Here is a 19219-nt window from a genome sequence, read left to right as displayed (position 1 = left end):
GTGTCCCCTAGTCCAAATAAGTCGGTGGGATAGGCTTTTAGCTCTTTTTCTTCAAGTCCGAGTTTGTCGAAGGCTGTTTTGAACAGGATATCTGCTGAGCTTCCCTGGTCAACCAGGGTTCGATGTAGGTTGGCGTTTGCTAGGATGATGGTGATTACCATTGGATCGTCGTGCCCGGGTATTACCCTTTGAGCATCTTCTCGGGTAAACGAGATAGTAGGTAATTCGGGCAGGGGGCTGTCTTCTCGGACATGATAGACATCTTTGAGGTGTCTTTTTCGCGAGGATCTGGATGTTCCTCCGCCTGCAAAACCTCCATTTATCATGTGAACGTGCCTTTCAGGGGTTCGCGGGGTTTTCTCAGCCCGATCTTCGTTATCTCCCCTCCTTCTCTTTTTGGTCTCTTCTCCCTTCTCTGCTATGTATCTGTCGAGTTTTCCTTCTCCGGCTAGCTTTTCTATAACATTTTTTAGGTCGTGGCAGTCGTTAGTAGAATGACCGTAGAGCTTGTGGTATTCACAATATTCGGACCGATCTCTCCCTGCTCTCTTGTGTTTTAGAGGTCGGGGCGGTGGGATTTTTTCGGTGTGGCATACTTCTCTGTAGACGTCTACCAGGGAAACTCGGAGGGGAGCGTAGCTATGATACTTCCGTGGCTTGTCCGAGTTGGATTCTTCTTTCTTCTTCTGTTCCCGATCTCGATCTCGGAACGGGTAGGTTGATTCCTTCCTAGAAGAGTCCCTTAGCTGGGAGGTTTCCTCCATGTTGATATATTTTTCTGCTCGCTCCTGCACCTCGTATAGGGAGGTCGGGTATCGTTTGGATAGGGATTGGCTAAACGGTCCCTCTTTTAGGCCGTTTGCTAGTCCCATGATGGCTGCTTCAGTGGGCAAGTGTTGTATGTCCAGGCAGGCTTTGTTGAATCGCTCCATGTACTCTCGGAGAGTTTCTTGGTTACCTTGTTTGATCCCGAGTGGACTGGGGGCATGTTTTGCCTTGTCCTTTTGAATGGAGAATCTTGTTAGGAATTTTTTGGTTAGGTCTTCGAAGCTGGTGATTGATCTAGGTGGCAGGTTGTCGAACCACTTCATGGCTGATTTGGTGAGAGTGGTGGGGAAGGCTTTGCACCGAATCGCGTCGGAGGCATCGACTAGGTACATTCTGCTTCTGAAGTTGCTGAGGTGGTGACTTGGATCGGTGGTGCCGTCGTAGAGATCCATATCGGGTGGTTTGAAGTTTCGCGGTACCTTCCCTTTCATGATCTCTTGCGTGAAGGGATCATGGTTGCCTTCGGGGGTGGGGCTGCGGTCTGACCGATCTTTCAGGTTGGCCTCTATTTTCCGCAGTTTTTCTTCTAATTCTCTGCGCTTGCGAGCTTCCCTTCTCAGATTTTTGCTTCTGTATGTCCTCTTCGAGTTGTTTTAGTCGGTTTTGTTGTGCCCGGACTGCTTCTAGAATTTCCGAGCTCTTTTCTTTTTCGGGATGTCGTGGATCTTTGTTTGGGATTGATGTCTTTGGGCGATTCTGTTTGTTTCCTCCTGGAGTGCGTGGTGATAGAGGGCTGTCCGGTCGCTCTCCGGTGTCAACTTCGTCCTCTTGTTCTGATGCGGCGTGGCCATTGTTGAGAGGGTCGTCCGCCATGGTAAAGGGATGACTTCCAGGTCCCCGGCAACGGCGCCAATGTTCCGAGGGTTACCTGAAAGATCCATTGCAACTTTCATTCCACTTTGTTCATGTAATAGGTTTTCTTTTCCAATTTCAAGTTGTAGTTGTAATTGCTAAAATTCCTTGGATCTAGGATTCAACTTTATGATTTTTGGATTCCATTGATACTTTGAGATTTTGATCCTCATTATTGCTCCTTGACAATTGTTTGTTGTTAATTCCTTGTATTGCAATATCTTGGATTCTACTTTTCTCTTCATTTTACTATGACCTTCCTTCATGCTCACTACATGTTTGATAAAATGTCAACACTAGCTATGGAGTAGAATTTTCACACTTGGAATAGGGTTTGGTCATTGGAAGAAGTTGAATAGTTGTATCACTAGTTGATTTGGAATTAGGGATTGCTAGTTGGCTTGGAGTGCACTAAAGCTAGATTCCCATGAGGTGAAGCTAGGACTTGTGACTCAAGTTGATTGTTTTCATTTGATTTTCCTCTATACTTAGGGGATGACTAAATGAAGCAAGGCCTAATTGTTGTCAACATTGAATGGACTATAAGGATAGGAGTTCTAATGCCAACCCTAAGCCAAGCCTTTTGATAATTGATTGCTTGTTTCTCATTGCATTGCTAAAACCTTCAAAGAATTCCAACGAGGCTTACTAAGTCAATAAGATGCAAACTTTGGCAATTCCAAGGGAGGACGACTCGGGAGACTAGTACTCTCGGATATAGATTGTAGATTTGTTTGATGATGGATTTTGCGTTGGTTTAGACTATACTACGATTGATCACTTGATAAATTCTATACCGACAAAAATTCATTTGTCAAGGCTAGAACCCAAAGGCACAGCATTCTCTGATCTGGAAGATCCGACCTTGTCTGTGGTATTTTGAGTAGGATCATTAATGAGAATGGACTGCAGGAGCTTCACCCTCAATCAGAATGGATCCATACTATCCCTGTGGTTTAGATCTGGAAGAGATTGGCAACCGCGATTGACGTACGCAAAATTACCGATTAAGAATTTAATTCAGAAATCAGCGTTGCAAGTACAGTTCTTAATCATTAAAAACTCCGCATATCAATTTAAAAGGGTTGTCACAAAATTTAGAAATAAATACTGGTAGTAGAAATCCCAGGTCGTCTCCCAACGGGTTGCTAAGAGAGTGCTATTTATTGTTCAAGGAGGCTTCTGAGAAATTTGAAGTTGGAGAATAGAATTAAAGCAAAGTAAGTGAATGAGAGATTTAATTAATTATGATAAAAAGCCTTGATTGGGAGAAGATTAATCGAAAGTTCTATCCTTATTGAATTTTCCCAGGATTAATTAATAATGAGTTGTTGTTTTTACTTAGTTAACCTTTACCGAATAAACGAAAGTCAAGTAACTGAGCCAGCTTCTATTCACAAGTCCTAATCCTATCCCTTGGGAATGATTAGCGTTAGTAACTAGAAAGCTAGCCAACAACTTCCAATTATCAATTAATTCTTGAGTATTCCAACTCAAGGGTCTCCTATTAATCAACTCCCAAGTCAAGTTGGGAGTATACTCCATTGAAATGAATACAGCATTCTGGTGCATGAAATTGTGATCACACTTTTCATAACTCTGCACAACTAACCAGCAAGTGCACTGAATCATCCAAGTAATACCTTACGTGGGTAAGGGTCGATCCCACGGAGATTGCCGGCTTCAAGTAAGCTATGGTTATCTTGTAACTCTTAGTCAGGAGATTAATGATAAAAAGGATTTTGTTGCAAAAAGTAAAAGAGCATGAAATGAATGATACTTGTTATTCAGTAATGGAGAAGAGGTTGAGGTTTCAGAGATGCTCTGTCTTCTGAATCTCTACTTTCCTACTGTCTTCCTCTCTCAAATGCGCAAGGCTCCTTCTATGGCAGGTTGTATGTTGGTGGATCACCGTTGTCAATGACTACCATCCGTCCTCTTAGTGAAAATGGTCCAGGTACAATTTCTGTACGGCTAATCATCTGTCGGTTCTCACTTATGTTGGAATAGGATCTCTTTATCCTTTTGCACACTGTCACTGCGCCCAACATTCGTGAGTTTGAAGCTCATCACAGTCATCCCTTCCCAGATCCTACTCGGAATACCACAAACAAGGTTTAGACTTTTCGAATCTCAGGAATGCTGCCAATTGGTTCTAGCCTCTACCACAAAGGTTCTAATCTCACGAATTGGAATGCTCTGTTGTCAGGAGAGGCAAGTCAAACTCGTGGATTAGAAACCCAAGAGATATGCACTCAAGCTGTCGCCCAATGACTACGTTGAGCTCAGATAGAACGGAAGTGGTTGTCAAGCATGCGTTCATAAGTTTGAGAATGATGATGATTGTCACAGATCATCACATTCATTCTATTGAAGTACGAGTGAGTATCTTATAACGGAAGCAAGCGTGATTGAATAGAAAACAATAGTAATTGTATTAATTCACTGAAACACAACAGAGCTCCTCACCCCCACCTATGGGGTTTAGAGACTCATGCCATAGAAGATACAATATGAAATGTAAAAAATGTCATAAGTCCTCAATAGTAACCTAGGTTTACAGAGAATGAGTAACTAAGTGCAGATAGTGTAGAAATCCACTTTCAGGGTCCACTTGGTGAGTGTTTGGGCTGAGCTTTGAAGCTTTCACGTGCATAGGCCATTCTTGGAGTTAAACACCAGCTTGGGTGCCAGTTTGGGCGTTTAACTCCAGTTTTGGTGCCAGTTCTGGCGTTTTATGCCAGAAAAGGATTTCTAGCTAGCGTTTAACGCCAGTTTGGGCCATCAAATCTCGGGCAAAGTATGAACTATTACACATTACTGGAAAGCCCAAGATGTCTAATTTCAAATGCAATTAAGAACGCGCCAATTGGGCTTCTGTAACTCCAGAAAATCTATTTCGAATGCAGGAGGGTTAGAATTCAACAGCATCTGCAGTCCTTTCTCAGCCTTTGAATCAGATTTTTGCTCAGGTCCCTCAATTTCAGCTAGAAAATATCTAAAATTATAGAAAACCACACAAACCCATAGTGAAGTCTAGAAATGTGATTTCTGAATAAAAATTTATAAAAATATAACAAAAAGTGAATAAAACATGCTAAAAACTATATGAAAATACTACCAAAAACCGTATAAAATATCCGCTCATCACAACACCAAACTTAAAACGTTGATTATCCCCAAGCATCTAGACAAACAAAATAGGATAAAAAGAAGATTATGGTGCAATAACATCTCAGAGTCTTTAATGAAGCTCAAATTCAACTTAGATGAGCGGGGCTTAGAACTTTTTGCTTCTGAATAGTTTTGGCATCTCATTTTATCTTTGTTTGCAAATATATAAATCTCACAAGGAATCAGCTGATGAATCTCCACTTCTTTTCCCAGCATAATACAGTGAATCATCACTGCCCTTTTGACAGTGACTTCAGACCTGTTACTGGTGGGAAGCATAGAACGCCCAATGAAATCCAGCCAGCCCCTAGCAACTGGTTTGAGATCTCCTCTCTTCAGTTGGTTTGGTACACCTTTTGAGTTGGTTATCCACTTGGTTCCAGGGAGGCATATGTCCTCTAGAACTTGATCCAGCTTTTTATCTTTAACCATTCTCCTATTAATGGATTCTGAATCATCTTGTAACTGAGGAAGTTTGAGGACTTCTCTCACTTTGTCAAGATGAAAGTAAATAACCTTTCCTCTGACCACAGTCCAAAAGGTGTGGAAGGAAGTTCCCTCCATGCTTTACTTATCTGTCATCCACAGATTTGCATAGCAGTCATGGATCATGTTTCTTCCAACATGTATCTCAGGATTAGCCAGGATTTCCCAGCCCCTGTTTCGAATCTGCTATTGGATCTCCCGATATTCGTCATCTTTCAGATTGAATTTAACTTTTGGGATCACTGATCTTTGGCACCCAATTTTGAAGTAATGGTCTGCATGTTCTTTTGTGCAGAACCTCTCATGTATCAAAGGTTTTGGATTGTTTTCTTTCTTGCCTCTTGGAGTGGTTTGTTTTCCTTTAGGGGCCATGATCTTGGTATATTTTAACTCAGTGATCATGGAAAAACAAACCAAACTTAGAGGTTTGATTGTCTTCAAACAGAAAAAAGAAAGAAGAGGAAGAGAGGGAGAGATTCGAATGATGGGTCTAGGAAGGTGGACGAATGTGTTTTAAAAAAGGAGGGGGAATGGGTTTTGAATTTTTTTGAAAAAGAAAAGATAGAAAGATATGATTGATAAAAGATAAACATGCTGTGAAAAAGATAGGATTTGAAAATTTAAAAGATATGAAAAAGATATGAGGAAGTAAAATCTGAATTTTTGTTAATGCATAAAAAATAAAAGATAATATGGATGAATGAAACAGATTTAGGAAGAAATTGGAGAGATAAATGAGTTTTAAAAAATGTTTTGAAAAAGAATTGAAAAGGAATTGCAAAGATTTTATAAGATTATTAATTTTTTTTTGAAATGGGTATTGAAAGATGAAGATTTGTAATAATTTTTATGCAGAAAATTATGAATTAAAATAAGAAAATTTGAAAAAATTTGAATTGGAAACGAAATTCCCTCCCCCTTGCTGTTCTGGCGTTAAACGCCTAGAATGATAGCCATTCTGGCGTTTAACGCCCATCTGATGGCCACTTTGGGCATTTAACGCCCAGCCATGTACCCTGACTGGCATTAAACGCGGCAGAAAGCCTTTGTCACTGGGCATTTTTCTAAACGCCCAGGAGGCTGCTGTTTCTGGCATTAAACGCCCAGAATGCTGTCCATTCTGGAGTTTAACGCCCAGAATGGTACCTTTACTGGCGTTAATTGCCTAGAATGATAGCCATTCTGGCGTTTAACACCCAGTTTGCTACCTTTATTGGCGTTTAAATGCCAGTAAGCTTATTTTCCATTGGCTTCTCTGTTTTTCTGTTCTAGACTCTTCTGTTACTCTTTAAACCTTTGTAATTGACCATATACCTTAAAAATAAACTATATTAAACTCATATAATTATTATTTGAATAACAACACTGATAAACCCCTATTTTAGGGTTCATCTTGTGCTCAATTGAGTGGTTTTTATCAACTCTTTACCCACTTATTCATACTATTTGAATGGTTTTACTTTTTACTTCCGGATTTTGTGCTATGATTGAAAACATGCTTCTTTGGGCTTTTAATTTTGCTATGTTTAATCCTCTCTTATTACCATTCGATGTCTTGATATGTGTGTTATGTGATTTCAGGGTTTACAGGGCAGGAATGGCTTAGAGGATGGAAAGGAAGCATGCAAAAGTGGAAGGAATAAAAGAAATTGACAGAAGTGCAAAGCTGTTAGCCCTGACCTCTTCTCACTCAAATAGTCATAACTTGTGCTATAGAAGTCCAAATGAAGCGGTTCTAGTTGCGTTGGAAAGCTAACATCCGGGGCTTCGAAATGATATATAATTTGCTATAGTGCCTGTACAGTTAGGCGACACGAACGCGTGCTCCACGTGGACACGTCGCAGTGACGAAAATCAACGTGATAGAATTCGCAATCAGCGATTTCTGGGCTGTTTTTGACCCAGTTTTTGGCCCAGAAAACACATATTAGAGGCTATAAAGTGGGAGAATCCATTCATTCATCATCATTCATTCATAATTCACAATTTTAGTTTTTAGATGTAGTTTTAGAGAGAGAGAGAGAGAGGCTCTCTCCTCTCTCTTAGGATTTAGGATTAGGATTCCTCTTAAAGGATTTAGGATTTCTTCTTCTCAATTTTCAGGTTTATGTTCCTTTTATTTATTTTCCCAATTTACCTTATGAACTTTTCTATGTTAGATTTGATTTCTTTTATTAATGCAATTTGAGGTATTTCAGATATACGTTTTTTATTTAGCTTTCTATATTCTTGGTTCTGGTTGATTGATTGGTGACTGTTGAGTTGTCAAACTCATCGTGATTGATAATTGTTATCTTTGCTGATTGATTTAGATTCCTATAACTCTAGTCTTTCCTTAGGAGTTGACTAGGACTTTAGGTGTTAAATTGATTTGTCCACTTGACTTACCTTTATAGTTAGAGGTTGATTGAGTGGGAGCAAAAAAAATATAATTCTCATCACCATTTATAAGGATAACTAGGATAGGACTTCTAGTTTTCATACCTTGCCAAGAGTTTTCTTTGCTATTGATTTAATTCCCTGCAATCTATTTTCCTTGTTCAACCTTTCAAAAACCCAAAAATATTATTTTCCATAACCAATAATAAATCATACTTCCCTGTAATTCCTTGAGAAGACGACCCGAGGCTTTAATATTTCGGTTTATAAATTTTACTGGGTTTGTTACGTGTGACAACCAAACTTTTGTACGAAAGGATTCTCTGTTGGTTTAGAAAATATACTTACAACGCGATTATATTTGTGAAATTCTTTACCGATAGAAAGTCCGATCGTCAAAAATGGCGCCGTTGCCGAGAAATTGCACGATCAAACATTGCCATGTGACGTCTCTCTGGTACCTCATCAAGTAGCCACACAATAGGAGTCTCGTACACATGATTTAGGTTAAAGTTCATGTACAAATGGGGTGCAGACATTGGCTGGTCTCACAGTATATACATATAAATAGAAAACGAGATTCACCCTAGACTCAAAAGACTACCTAGGGCGGAATTCTTTTTGGGAACGATCGTCAGCGAACTACGGAAGGGTACTCATGCTTCCATTTGAAGGGGGGAAGGGAGAGAGAAGGGGTAAGAACTGGGGAGTTCTTAGTAGGGTCGGGGTTATTAGTTAAGTTCATTAATTATATGTTGTTTTTCAAACAAATAGCAAAATACAAAAAAGCAGTAAATAGAAGATGAAGATAAATAGAGGAAATAGAGAAAATAGAAAACAGAACACAAACAAAAGAATACAAGAAAATACAACACAAACACAGAGAATATAATACAATCAAGGAAAGCATACATTCATACCACAATCATAACCCTAGCACAGGTAATGAGCTCATCTTCCGGTTTCTACACGCTCCCGACGTAACCCGAAGCAGCTGAAACAGGTATGGCTTTCCAGTTGGCTATACCCCTGTGTACAGGAAATAACCCCTCTGCCACCACAGGGTCCACTGCACGCAGGAAATAACACATCTGCCACTGCAGGGATGTATGCCGACACACCTTCTGTATACAAAAAATAACCCCTTTGCCACTACAGAAATGGAACAGGTGGTCACGGTACTTCTGTAGCAGGAAATAACCCATCTACCTTACAGAAATAAAATATGGATCTGTACCACAGGAAAGCGTTCTCAGTGGTCGCACCACCATCTATCTGACTGCCTCAATGCAGCAGATGATCATACAAGTATATCTGGAGTTGCCGTTACGCAACAAATGAATAAACACATCTCTTGGGTTGCCTTAAGCAACAAATAAACAAATATCTCTTAGTCTCTTTACTCTTCTCTGGTTACTCTTTTCTCTGCTTAATGTATGTATTTAAAGCTTATGTAAATTTCGGTATGAATAGTTAGCCTGTTTATTTTCATTAAGTCTATATTGAAATAGTTTAACTTTTCATATAATACCTAACCTTAGGCGCAACTCAATAACTAACTATGTTGCCCTAATTCGTTCACTAATCTCTGTATGTTTTTCTATCATTAAAACTTTACAGAATTTTCTTTGATTTTTATCTTTTCTTTAACTTTTTATCTTTCCTTTATCTCTGCCCACTAACATGTTATTACCACTCCCTAAGTGTGTTATGAAGGTAACTATGAGATTCTGCACTTAAAGTTGTCTTTCTAAAGCTTTTACAGAAAACTGCATTTTTCGCATTATTTTATTATTTTTATTAAAATATTATTTTTAATTAAATATTATTATTTAATATTTTATTATTATTTATTATTTTATTATTAAATTTTCGAAAATTACCCCACTTTAACCTTTAACTTTTAAAAATTCACTTTTTATCACCCGTAGCTTTTAATATATCTACTTTAACCACCCTAACTTTCAGAAATTACCAAATAACCACTTAAACACCAAAAATTTTACTTCCTTGCACTTTTAAAGATCTAAAGCCTTTTCTTCATTGTTCTTCATTACACTCAAAGTGTTCTTCGTGTTCTTCATAAATTTTTCAGATTCTTTCTCTATTTTTACCTGTTTTTCAGTCTTTTCAGCAACCGATTTTTACCATAATTCATAATAAATTAGCAGCCACTAAAACCCCATCTTTTCTACATAATTTTAACACAAGTTGAACCTCAATTTAAGCCTAGGGTTTCATTTTTCCAGTTACCCCAAGAACATGAACTTTAAAGCTTGAATTTCATCAAATTTCATCAAAATTTCACCAAATTTTCAATAAGAATCAATCATATATGCAACCAATTTTAGCAAAGCCAAATCATACAACATTCACACAACTCAAACACAGTTAATCAAGATTAAATTTGTCAAACCCTACCTTGATTTGCTGCTCCAAATCCTGTTACTCTTTGAAGTGTTCTTAAAGCACTTTTTCCTCCTAAATCACATCAAGAACAACTTTAAATCCAAAAAATCTCAACTAACCAAATCTCACTCAGCATGTTAGGAAGGGACATCTCACCTTATACTTGCTGGAAATTAACGTTTCTTGGCCCTCAAGTCAAGTTAAGCATGATTCCTAAGGAAGAGCATCAAGAAAACACATGTTTAAGCATGTTTCCTTGAAAACCGAATTGAAAGGGGAAAGGAACAGCCATCTCACCTTATTTCCAGCTTTGATAAGTTATATGGTTATGTAGAGGAAGAAGAGAGGATCATTTTGGTGAAATCGGAATTTTGATTTGAGTTTTAGTTCAGAAGAAATCAAGCTTTGAAGATTAAGTGTTCATGAAAGTTTGTCTCTTTTCTCTCTTGTTATTTTCGGTCAAAGGGAGTAAATGACCAGCCTTGGAGTGTCTTGGGGGTGTAGGGTGAGTTGTGATTAGTTGTCTTGGAGGTGGATAAAAATAATATTAAAATATCTCAGGTGTATAACTACTAAAACTTGATGTATCAGAACATTTGTAAAAACATCTCTAAAAATTATTTTCTGAGCTACTAGCCTAAATGACACCATAACATATTTATTGTGAGAATAAAACATGTATAATGAGGCCTTAGCATTGCTAAAGTCATCAGAGAGTGTTGGTGCTAAGCTGTACCAGTAAACTATGAACCCGGTTAAACCGATTTCCTGTTTTTAACTAAAATAGGCTAGGTAACCTTATAATATCATGCAAGAAGCTTATAATACTAATATAATTATAATATTATCCTATTATCTCTATTCTCTCATGAATTGAGTCCGGTTCGTCAAACTGAGATTATTTACGAAAAATAGAATCAAAACTCCTAACCGATACGGTTCAAAAACTAGGTTCTTCGCAATTGCGTTGTCAGGCTTATCTCCACTAAGGTCCTAAATTAAAGATAATATAATGACAATGAGGATTGAGATTCTTGATGATATAGTAGAGGTTCTCCCCTTAATGATCTTCCGAAGAAATCCGTACTTTCAGAAAAGATCTCACGTACTCGAAAATTGGGATTGTTACACAAGTCCCTCAATTTCAGCCAGAAAATACCTGAAATCATAGAAATACACGCAAACTCATAGTAAAGTCCAGAAATGTGAATTTTGCTTAAAAACTAATAAAAATATACTAAAAAGTAGCTAGATTCTACTGAAAACTACCTAAAAACAATGCCAAAAAGCGTATAAATTATCCGCTCATCAAACCACATCCCTCTCTATATGTTCGAATTCCTCTCTCTACCTCATCCTTCTATTCTTCTTTTCCTATGACACATCAAGGAATCTCTATACTGTGACATAGAAGATTCTATAATTTCTTTGTTTTCTTCTCTTTCATATGAGTAGGAACAAAGATAAAGGCATTCTTGTTGAAGCTGATCCTGAACCTGAAAGGACTCTGAAAAGGAAGCTAAGAGCAGCTAAAGCACAACTCTCTGGAGAGGACCTGACAGAAATTTTTGAAAAAGAAGAAGACATGGCAGCCGAAAATGATAACAACAATGCAAGGAAGATGCTTTGTGACCATGCTGCACCAACTTCCAACTTCTATGTAAGAAGCATCTCAATTCCATCCACTGGAGCAAACAACTTTGAGCTTAAGCCTCAATTAGTTTCTCTAATGCAGTAGAACTACATATTTCATGGACTTCCATCAGAAGATCCTCATCAGTTCTTATCTGAATTCTTGCAGATCTGTGATATTGTTAAGACCAATGTGATTGATCCTGAGGTCTACAGACTTATGCTTTTTCCTTTTGCTGTAAGAGACAGAGCTAGAACATGATCAGACTCATAACCTAGAGAAAGCCTAAACTCTTGGGACAAGCTGGTCAATGATTTCTTGACCAAATTCTTTCCACCTCAAAAGATGAGTAAGCTCAGAGTGGATGTCCAAACCTTAGGACAAAAGGAAGGTGAATCCTTCTATGAAGCTTGGGAAAGATACAAGCAATTAACCAAAAGGTGTCCTTCTGACATGTTTCCAGAATGGAGCATCATATGTATATTCTATGATGGTCTGTCTGAGTTATCCAAGATGTCATTGGACTACTTTGCTGGTGGATTTCTTCATCTGAAAATGCCTGTAGATGCCTAGGAACTCATTGAAATGGTTGCAAATAACCAGTTCATGTACACTTCTGAAAGAAATCCTGTGAATAATGGGACGACTTAGAAGAAATGAGTTCTTGAGATTGATACTCTAAATGCCATATTGGCTTAGAACAAAATATTGACTCAACAATTAAATATGATTTCTCAGAGTCTAACTGGAGTGCAAGCTAAAGACGCCTCCAGTGAAGGTGAAGCTTATGACCCTGAGACTCTTGCAATAGAAGAGGTGAATTACATGGGAGAAGCCTATGGAAACACCTATAATCCTTCATGGAGGAATCACCCAAATTTCTCATGGAAGGATCAACAGAAGCCTCAACAAGGTCTCAATAACAATAATGGTGGGAGAAATAGGTTTGGCAATAACAAACTTTTTTTATCATATTCTGAGCAACAGACAGAGAATTCTAAGTATAGCATCTCTGGCTTAGCAAACATAGTCTCTGATCTATCCAAGGCCACTCTCAGTTTCATGACTGAGGCACAGTCCTCCATCAGAAATTTAGAGGCACAAGTGGGTCAGCTGAGTAAAAGAGTTACTAAAACTACTCCTAGCACTCTCCCAAGCAATACAAAAGATACTCCAAAAAGAGAGTGCAAGGCCATTTACACATCCAACATGGCCGAACCTGTAGAGGAGGGAAAGACAGTGATTCCCAGTAAGGAAGACCTCATGGAACATCCACTGACCAATAGGGAGTTCTCTCATGAGGAACCAACGGAATCTGAGGTTCATCTAGAGACCATAGAGATTCCACTGATCTTTCTATTACCATTCATGAGCTCTGAAGAATATTCGTCTTCTGAAGCAGATGAAGTTACTTCTGAAGAGTAAATTGATCAGTATCTAGGAGCAATCATGAAGCTGAATGCCAAATTATTTGGTAATGAGACTTGGGAGGATGAATCTTCATTGCTCATTAATGAACTAAACGCCTTGGCTCAGCTGAAGATACCTTAAAAGAAATCGGATCCTGGAAGGTTCTTAATACCTTGAACCATTGGCACCATGACCTTTGAGAAGGTTCTGTGTGATCTGAGGTCAAGTGTAAACCTCATGCCACTCTCTGTAATGAAGAAGCTAGGGATCTTTGAGGTACAAGCTGCAAGAATCTAACTGGAGATGGCAGACAAATCAAAGAAACAGGCTTATGGACTTGTAGAGGATGTCTTGGTAAAGGTTGAAGACCTTTACATCCCTGCTGACTTCATAATCCTAGACACTGAAAAGGATGAGGATGAATCCATCATCCATGGAAGACCCTTCCTAGCCACAGTAAAAGCTGTGATTGATGGAGACAGAGGAGAGTTAGTCCTTCAAGTAAATGAGGACTACCTTGTGTTTAAAGCTCAAGGATCTTCCTCTGTAAACATGGAGAAAAAGTATGAAAAGTTTCATCCAATTCTCTCCATGTGGAGTCAAGCAAAGCCCCTACATTCAAACTCTAAGTTTGGTGTTGGGAGGCCACAATCATGCTCTGAGCATTTGTGAAGCTCTAAAAGAGCTCACTGTCAAGCTATTGACATTAAAGAAGCACTTTTGGGAGGCAACCCATTTTTGTTTTATTTATCTATGTTATTTTATGTTTTCTTTAGGATCATGATCATGTGGAGTCACGAAAATAATTGCTAAATTAAAGCAAAATAAAAAACAGCATCAAAAATAGCACACCCTAGAGGAAGAGCTTACTGGCATTTAAACGCCAGTAAGGATACCAAAATGGGCGTTTAACACCCAGCCTGACAGTATTTTGGGCGTTTAAACACCAAAAATGGGCAACAGTGTGGCGTTTAAACGCCAGAACTGGCAGGCATACTGGCGTTTAAACGCCAGTAAGGGTATAAAAATGGGCGTTTAAACGCCCAATCCGGCACCTTTTTGGGCGTTTAAATGCCAGAAAAGGGCAGTAGATTGGTGTTTAAATGCCAGAAAAGGGCAGCAGACTGGCGTTTAAATGCCCGAAAAGGGTATCAGCCCGGCATTTAAACGCCAGGATCAGCACTAAAAGGGCGTTTAACGCCAGCCGGGTGCAGGGATGAAAATCCTTGACACCTCAGGATATGTGGACCTGGTGCATGAAATTGTGATCTCAATGGCGCCAACAACTTGGTACGCACAATTGTAACCTCAACTCTTTTTCACAACTTCGCACAACTAACAAGCAAGTGCATTGGGTCGTCCAAGTAATAAACCTTACGTGAGTAAGGGTCGATCCCACGGAGATTGTCGACTTGAAGCAAGCTATGGTCATCTTGTAAATCTCAGTCAGGTAGATTCAAATGATTATGGAGTTTTGATAATTAAAAGATAAATAAACATAAAATAAAGATAGAGATACTTATGTAATTCATTGGTGGGAATTTCAGACAAGCGTTTGGAGATGCGTTATTCCTTCTGAATCTCTGTTTTCCTACTGCCTTCATCGAATCCTTTATAGTCCTTTCTTTGGCAAGCTGTATGTTGGGTGTCACCGTTGTCAATGGCTACTTCCTGTCCTCTCAGTGAAAATGGTCCTCTACGGTTTCTGTACGGCTAATCAACTGTTGGATTTCTCGTCTTGGATGAAAAAGACCATGCACAGATATCGTATGGTTAATTAGCTGTTGGTTCTCGATCATGTAGGAATAGGATTTACTATCCTTTTGCATCTGTCACTATGCCCTACAGTCGCAAGTTTGAAGCTCGTCACAGTCATCCCATCCCAGATCCTACTCGAAATACCACAGACAAGGTTTAGACTTTTCGGATCTCAGGAATGCTGCCAATGGATTCTAGCCTATACCATGAAGATTCTAATCTCGGATTCAGATGCCCCATTGTCAGAGGGGAGTCGATGTGAATCATTGATTAGAAACCCAAGAGATATACATTCAAGCTTGTTTTCATGTAGAATGAAAGTGGTTGTCAATCACGCGTTCAGAAGTGAGAATGGTGATGAGTGTCACATAATCATCACATTCACCATGTTCTTGTGTGAAAATGAATATCTTAGAATAAGAATAAGCTTGAATTGAATAGAAGAACAATAGTACTTTGCATTAATACTCGAGGAACAGCAGAGCACCACACCTTAATCTATGGTGTGTAGAAACTCCACCGTTGAAAATACATAAGTGATGATGGTCCAAGTATGGCCATGAGGCTAGCCCCCAATGTCTAAGGACTAAAAATGATTCAAAGATTTTCCAAAAGATCTTCCCCAAGCTGATCTAAGGATAATCCCAAGATGTCTAATACAATAGTAAAAAGATCTATTTATACTAAACTAGTTACTAGGGTTACAAAAATAAGTAAATGATGCAGAAATTTAATTCCGGGCCCACTTAGTGTGTGCTTGGGCTGAGCATTGAAGCTTTCACGTGCAGAGGCCTTCTTTGGAGTTAAACGCCAGTTTGCAACTTGTTTCTGGCGTTTAACGCCAGAATAGGGCAGAAAGCTGGCATTGAATGCCAGTTTGCATCATCTAAACTCGGGAAAAGTATAAACTATTATATATTTCTGGAAAGCCCTGGATGTCTACTTACCAACGCAATTGAGAGCGCGCCATTCTGGTTTTTGTAGCTCCAAAAAATCCATTTCGAGTGCAGGGAGGTCAGAATCCAACAGCATCTGCAGTCCTTCTTCAGCCTCTGAATTAGATTTTTGCTCAGGTCCCTCAATTTCTGCCAGAAAATACCTGAAATTACAGAAAAATACACAAACTCATAGTAAAGTCCAGAAATGTGAATTTTGCTTAAAAACTAATAAAAATATACTAAAAAGTAGCTAGATCCTACTAAAACTAGCTAAAAACAATGCCAAAAAGCGTATAAATTATCCACTCATCATAACACCAAACTTAAATTGTTGCTTATCCCCAAGCAACTGAAAACAAAATAGAATAAAAAGAAGAGAATATACAATGAATCTCACAATATTAATGAAACTTAGTCCCAATTAGATGAGCGGGGCTAGTAGCTTTTTGCTTCTGAACAGTTTTGGCATCTCACTTTATCCTTTGAAATTCAGAATGATTGGCATCTATAGGAACTCAGAATTTTAGATAGTGTTATTGATTCTCCTAGTTCAGTATGCTGATTCTTGAACAATGCTACTTTATGAGTCTTGGCCGTGGCCCTACTAAGCACTTTATTTTTCCAGTATTACCACCGGATACATAAATGCCACAGACACATAATTGGGTGAACCTTTTCAGATTGTGACTCAGCTTTGCTAAAGTCCCCAATTAGAGGTGTCCAGAGTTCTTAAGCACACTCTTTTGCTTTTGATCACGACTTTAACCACTCAGTCTCAAGTTTTTTACTTAGACCTTCATGTCACAAGCACATAGTTAGGGACAGCATGATTTAGCCGCTTAGGCCTGGATTTTATTTCCTTAGGCCCTCCTATCCATTAATGCTAAAAGCCTTGGATCCTTTTTACCCTTGCCTTTTGGTTTAAAGGGCTATTGGCATTTTTTTGCTTGCTATTTTTTTCTTTCTTTCTCTCTTTTTTTTGCTACTTTTTTTTTCACTGCTTTTTCTTGGTTCAAGAATCAATTTCATGATTTTTCAGATTATCAATAACATTTTTCTTTGTTCATCATTCTTTCAAGAGCTAACAATTTTAACATTCATAAACTTCACTATCAAAAATATGCACTGTTCAAGCATTCATTTAGAAAACAAAAAGTATTGACACCACATCAAAATAATTAAACTAATTTCAAGATAAAATTTGAGATTCAAGTACTTCTTGTTCTTTTGTAATTAAGCACATTTTTCATTTAAGAAAGGTGAAAGATTCATGGAATTATTCATAGCTTTAAGACATAGACTCTAGACACTAATGATCATGTAATGAAGACACAAACATAGATAGACTATAAAGCATAAAAATCGAAAAACAGAAAAATAAGAACAAGGAAATTAAAGAACGGGTCCACCTTTGTGATTGCGGCTTGTTCTTCCTCTTGAAGACCCAATGGAACACCTAAGCTACTATATGTTTCTTCCTTGCCTTTGTTGCTCCTCCCTCATAGCCCTTTGATCTTCTCTAATCTCATGGAGAATGATAGAGTGCTCTTGGTGTTCCTCCCTTAGTTGGTCCATGTTGTAACTCAAGCCTTCCAAAGTGGTGTTGAGTTGCTCCCAATAGTTGTGTGGAGGAAAATACATCCCTTGAGGCATCTCAGGGATTTCATGAGGAATTTCCTCATGCTCTTGTTGACGTCCATGAGTGGGCTCTCTTGTTTGCTCCATCCTTTTCTTAATGATGGGCTTGTACTCTTCAATGAGGATGTCTCCTTCTATGTCAATCCCAGCCAAATTGCATAGGTGACAAATGAGATGAGGAAAGGCTAACCTTGCCAAGGTGGAGGACTTGTCAGCCACCTTGTAGAGTTCTAGAGGTATGATCTCATAAACTTCCACTTCCTCCCCAATCATGATACTATGGATCATGATGGCCCGATCCACAGTTACTTCAGTTCAGTTGCTAGTAGGAATGATGGAGCGTTGCATGAACTCCAACCATCCTCTAGCCACAGGCTTAAGGTCCGGTCTTCTCAATTGAACTAGATTGCCTCTTGAGTCTTTTTTCCATTGAGCTCCTTCCACACATATGTCTGTGAAGACTTGGTCCAACCTTTGATCAAAGTTGACCCTTCTAATGTAGGGGCGTGCATTTTCTTGCATCATTGGCAAGTGGAATGCCAACCTTACATTTTCTGGACTAAAATCTAAGTATTTCGCCCGAACCATTGTGTTCATACCCTGACCGAGCTCCTCCAAACTCGGCAAAATCCATGAAAGGTCCGACCTCGTCCCAAAGGCCCACGCCTGAGGTCGGACCTCGGACAACAAAGCTAAGAAGGCCCATCAGAAGGAACGCAGCCCAAAACCTAAAGGCCGAAAAGGCCTAGGAAAGGCGGTTCCACGAAGATAGGGATAAAACTCCCAAAAGATAAGATAAGATAAGAATATCTTATCCAGGGAAGATCACGGCCAACTATTATAAATACACTGGAGCACCCAGGTATAACTCACACTCTAATTCCACTCAAATATCTGCTTGGACCCATGCTAACTTAAGCATCGGAGTGTCATTACAGGTACAACCGCCAACCACTCTGCACATCAAGCTCGGGTCATCAATCCCCCCACCTCGGGCCTCTCTAAGACGACCGAGTTGCACGTTTCAGGTAACCCCCGGAACATTGGCGCCGTTGCCGGGGACCTGGAAGTCATCCCCTACCATGGCGGACAACCCCTCCAACAATGACCGCGTGGCATCAGAACAAGAGGAGGAAGTTGACACCGGAGAACGACCGGACAGCCCTCTATCACCACGCACTCCAGGAGGAAACAAACAGAATCGCCCAAAGACATCACTCCCAAACAAAGATCCACAAAATCCCGAAAAAGAAAAGAGCTCGGAAATTCTAGAAGCAGTCCGGGCACAACAAAACCGACTGAAACAACTCGAAGAGGATATAAAGAAGCAAAAGGAAACTGAACAAGATCTGAGAAGGGAGGCTCGCAAGCGCAGAGAATTAGAAGAAAAACTGCGGAAAATAGAGGCCAACCTGAAAGATCGGACAGAACGCGGCCCCACCCCCGAAGACAACCATGATCCCTTCACGCAAGAGATCATGAAGGAGAAGGTACCGCAAAACTTTAAACCACCCGATATGGATCTCTACGACGGCACCACCGATCCAAGTCACCACCTCAGCAACTTCAGAAGCAGAATGTACCTAGTCAACGCCTCCGACGCGATTCGATGCAAAGCCTTCCCCACCACTCTCACCAAGTCGGCCATGAAGTGGTTCGACAACCTGCCACCAAGATCAATCACCAGCTTCGAAGACCTAACCAAAAAATTCCT

At 39.4% G+C, this 19219-nt stretch overlaps 1 non-coding gene across 1 annotated transcript; it reads right to left on the bottom strand.

The window, feature by feature from the left end:
- Window positions 1–12112: 12112 nt before the first annotated feature.
- LOC127747011 (small nucleolar RNA R71) lies at window positions 12113–12216 on the bottom strand. Its single transcript, XR_008008816.1, has one exon. It is a non-coding gene; the product is annotated as a small nucleolar RNA R71 (small nucleolar RNA).
- Between the last annotated feature and the right edge of the window lie 7003 nt (window positions 12217–19219).

Source organism: Arachis duranensis, chromosome 4 (genome assembly GCF_000817695.3).
Source record: "Arachis duranensis cultivar V14167 chromosome 4, aradu.V14167.gnm2.J7QH, whole genome shotgun sequence".
NCBI classification, from domain to species: domain Eukaryota; kingdom Viridiplantae; phylum Streptophyta; class Magnoliopsida; order Fabales; family Fabaceae; genus Arachis; species Arachis duranensis.
Note: the sequence above shows the minus strand (reverse complement) of the source record. Positions and strands in the feature narration are given on the sequence as shown.